This window comes from Piliocolobus tephrosceles, chromosome 3 (assembly GCF_002776525.5).
Source record: "Piliocolobus tephrosceles isolate RC106 chromosome 3, ASM277652v3, whole genome shotgun sequence".
NCBI classification, from domain to species: domain Eukaryota; kingdom Metazoa; phylum Chordata; class Mammalia; order Primates; family Cercopithecidae; genus Piliocolobus; species Piliocolobus tephrosceles.
In genome coordinates, this window is record NC_045436.1 from 161,064,592 (window position 1) to 161,069,510 (window position 4,919).

The following is a 4,919-nucleotide window of genomic DNA, read 5'->3' on the forward strand; positions in this document are numbered from 1 at the left end:
TCATATTCCAGCCCTGAGCCAATTCTGGGCTTGCACAGCACTCCTCCCCTGAAGGTGGAGCCACTGCTAGTGTCCACACTACCAGGCCTTGAAGTGTGGTCAAGGGGTAGCAGTTTCCCTGGGAGTGGGCTGTGGAGGGAGACTGGACACAGAATGGTAAAAACACACACCCGCCCAAGTCGGGAGAATCTGGGGAGGGAAAAGACAAGAAGCAGGCAGCAGGCTGTAGGCCCTGCAGATGTGAGGACAGGCTGAGGTTGCTCCCTGTCTTCAATCCTCAAGGACTCCCTACTTCTTTCAGGAAATAATGCAAACCCCTTAGCATTGAAATAAGGCCCCACGGGAGCGTTCCCCTTCTGTACTTCTCCAACTTCGACCATGTCTCACAGTTTTTCTTTCAAATTCTCATTCCAGACCCACTAAACAATTTGCATGCCCTTAGCAAATAATTGATCCTATTTTATCATGACTCCTTTACTTTCTGGCCCACTTTTCCCCACTAGACTGTGTGCTTCTTGTCATGTCTTGTCCTCTGCAGATGTCTCCCCAGCATCCAGGATTGGGCTTGGCACACAGTAGACTTCTGCAAAATACAGTATGTTGAGGGAGGACAGAAAGCAGGAAGGGGCCACAAGAGCTGTGTTTCTGCCTGTAGGATTTGTACCCCTGAACCTCTGAGAGCAACGCCAGACCACATGGCAACACTCTGGGATGCTTAGACTTTAGTTGAGTTCAGGAATAGGGGAAAAAGTGAGCAGGAAGAAGACAGAATAAGTAACAAGAAATATTTGTATGGAGATAATGATGAGAAACAAGCCTTCATTAGAAATTCTTCCAGAATCAGAAGCTGCAGTTCCCACCCTGGTTCTGCCAGGAGCTTGATGTGTGGACTCTAGTTCAGGGCATTGCCTGGGAGCCCAAGTTCTGAACTACCTTAAGCTCTGGATGTGGGACACTGCTGTGCACACTATGATAAAAGATGAAGAAATATGTTTTAGTTAGATTAAAAACATTCAAAAACAATTTCAGAATTATTTTGCTGTCTGCTGCCACCATTGCTTTTTTCATTTAGAGAAGGTATATTCCTGATGTAACCCTGGATTGAGGCATCCGTAGACAGGTGCATTATTTCAGTCCCGGTTCTACCACTTATCATCTATGTCAGAGGTCAGCAAACATTTTCTGCAAAGAGACAGATAGGAAATACGTCAAGTTTTGTGAGCCTATACTTCTCAACTCTGCCTTTGCAGTGCAAAAGTGGCCACAGAAAATGCAGAACGGAATGGACATGATTGTGTTCCAATAAAACTTTATTTACACAAACAGACAGCAGGCTGGATTTGGTCCACTGGCCTTAGTATGCAAACCCCTAATCTCTATGATCTCTAGCATCTCAAACATTATCTGGAAAAAAAAAAATGGGATATGATATCTGCCTCTTTAGAAGATGAAGAAATGTTATATGAAATTATTTTGAAAACTAGAATGAACTAAAGCACTAGCAAAATGTACATTAGTAGTAGTAGCAATAGTGTTACTATGCTATAGTTAGTCTCATTAATAAATCACATTTGTTAAGTACCCACTATATACTAGCTGCATTGTATTGATGATATTACTCAATCTTCACAAAGATCTTGCAAAAGAAAATAGTTACAAACATACAGATGAGGAAACTGAGGCTCAGAGGCTGTGACTCAAGGGTTACATAGGAAGTCAGAAGTAGGACTGAATTCTAACAGCAGTTCCTGGAACCAAAACAAACAATGACCTCAAAAATATATATAATGTGTTAAGCATGTAAATAACAGATATATATAGATGAGTACATGGCTGCCAACAGATGGACTGCTGTTGCATTTAGTCAGTGGGACAGGATCAGGTAACATTCCTGTTGCTATCAAATGACAGAAATCCCATGCTTGCCATGGCATTTGGGTGCCGGACACTCTTCCCTGGAGGAAAAAGGCCTTTTGTGGCAGGGTCCCAGATTTAAATCCTAAACGAGGTGAGCTACCCGTGATGGGCTCTGCCACTGGTGCAGGGCTGATCATCTCTGCAAGGGATTGTCTGAGTCACAAGGCAGTCCTCCAGAACTTTCTAGGCCTGCCTGAAGCCAGGCCTGCATCAGCCCCGCAGGGAGGCGTGAGCAGCCAGCACCACTTGAACGCCGAGTCTCCTGCTTGGAGGAGGCCAGATTTAGCAATCTGTCACACACAGCCCGCCTCATTGTGACACTGGGCTCCAAGAGGCTGGCAGCACGGGCAAGCAGAAAAGCATCTGTCGGCATGCCACGCAGACAGGGATTAGAGAGGATGGGGGAGGATAATTATGGCATTTGCTTTCCTATAAAGTGCATGTCAGGAGGAAAGGATTAAGCTAATTGAAGAAATCTCCAGCACTTACGTCAAAGGTGGCTGAAAAGCGATTGCTTTATCTTGCATCTCACCTGCTTCTGAGAGCCCGGCTCGAGGAGGCCTACCCACATCTCCACTTTGTCCCCAGCAACTCTTTGCAGAAATAGTTTGAGTTGGCGTTAGCCATTCTGCAAAGGAGAGAGGAGCTAAAAATAAGAGCATGTGAAGGATGCTCCCCACCATTTTTTTTTTTTTTAATTTCCAAAAGCTGACATCAAGTTTCTCAGAGAAAGATGGAAAGCTGATTTTCCTGAGGTTTACACATTTGTGTACGTGTGACAGGTGAAATAAATGGCACCTGTAGTGCACATACTACACGGGGACAGGTGGCGGCCGCCCTCAAACTCTATCTCTTTTTCATCTCTCTGGAACATTAGCTTATGTTCCTGAGGGCCAGGCTGCATGCAAAGAGAAAGCTTGGGCTTCAGGATCATTTATCATCACTCTCCCCCATGCAAAACCCAAACATCTCCAAACCCAAAACCAATGGAAAAAGACAGGAATAGTCTTTTGTCTTCTGTCATCCAGATGGAACTTGGTTTTTGAGTTCCAGGTGACAGGTATTGGAGTTGTTGTGTTAATGAATTTGGAAAGGAAGCAAATAGAAAGGTTTCCTCTTTCTTTTAATTCCAAATATTATACTACATCTACACAAATATGACTTGCCCAATGGACTATCATTTTTCAAAGAATAAGATATCACATCTGGAAAACATAGTCAGCTGCCTAATTTTTGCCGTAAAGCATCCTTAGACAGCTTAGATAATGAATTGCCAGAGGAATCTTAGAAATATTTCTTCCAGTGGTTAGGACCAGAACGCTGGCTCCATTCTCTGTCGCTTTCTAGCTCTCTGACTTTGGGTAAGTTATTTCAACTCACTTTGATGTCTTCATTTGTGATAGCTCAAGAAAAGTATCTGGCATATAGTAGGGACTAAAAAATGGGCACCGTCATTGTCATTATCGTCATCATCTTCATCTACCAGAAAGGCATAAGGTATTGTATTAGTCAGAGGTCGCCAGAGAAACCAAACCAATAGGGTGTGTGCATATATCCTATTATACATGATAGAGATAGAGACTGAGACATAGAAAGAGATTTATTTTTAAGGAATTGGCTCACACGATTATGAGGGCTGGCAAGTCTGAGATATGTAAGGCTGGCCAGCAGGCTGGAAATTCTGCCAGGAATTGATGTTGCATGTTTGAGTGCAAAGGCAGTGTGGAGGCAGAATTCCTTCTTCTTTGGAGGATCTCAGTCTTTTTTCTCAAGGCCTTCAACTGATTGGATGAGGCCCACCCCCATTATGAAGCATCACCTGCTTTACTCAGTCTACTGATTTAAATGTTAATCACTTCTTAAAAAAATATCTTCCCAGCCACATCTAGACTGGTGTTTGACCAAGCAGCTGGGCACTATAGCCTAGTCAAGTTGACACATAAAATTCACCATCACCAGTATGTCATCTTATTTCAGGTTTTCAGGGAAAATCTATGCAGTAAACATTGAATAAGCCAGGTGTGGTGGCTCACACCTGTAATCCCAGCACTTTGAGAGGCCAAGGTGAGTGGATCACTTGAGGTCAGGAGTTTGACACCAGCCTGGCCAAAATGGTGAAACCCCAACTCTTCTAAAGATACAAAAATCAGCCAGGCATAGTGGCAGGCACCTGCAATCCCAGCTACTTGGGAGGGCGAGGCAGGACAGTTGGTTGAACCTGGGAGGTGGAGGCTGCAGCAAGCCAAGATCATGCCACTGCACTCCAGACTGGGTGACAGAGTGAGCCTCTGTCTCAAAAAACAAAACAAAACAAAATGAATAAATCTTAGACTTACAACATGCTATCTTAAAAGGAACAACAACAACAACAACACAAAAGGTACAACAATCACCTGCTTAGCCCCCTTGGAACCTACCAGAAATCACAGCTGGCGTCCCAGTTTCCAGCCCCCTCTGCCTTTGGGTTAGTGTGTGGTTTTAGCTGAGAATCTCTAAACTTCCGCAGCTGCAACTCATACTGAACGTATCTGCCCTGCCTTCATAGGGGAAAGGTGAGAATAAAATTAAGCAACTGTTGGGAAGGGCTTTGTAAATAAACTTTAAAATGTCTCAACATAAGACATTATCCTACAAGAAGTATAGTGCTCTGGACAGGCTGAGTCCAATTATTTTTACCAAAGCCAATAAAAGGCAACTCTAACATGTCATAAGTTTGACCTAACTCTAATATGTTAGCTAACAAAATCATTAATGTTTTCAATTAGAATTAATTTCCTTGCCTTCTTGTTAATCACATCCAATTCACATCCAAACGCCATTCTTGGGATTTAGAATGGCGTTTGGATATGAATTAGATGACCAAGTTGTCTGAACACTAGCCTTTCCCCCACTCCCCTCAATAAATTTTCACATAGAAAACATGTCATTGCCTTTGAGCAGGGCTCAAAGCAGCAGGTCCAACAAATGTTTGTTGTAGGATAATTCATTCATTACAGAGGTAT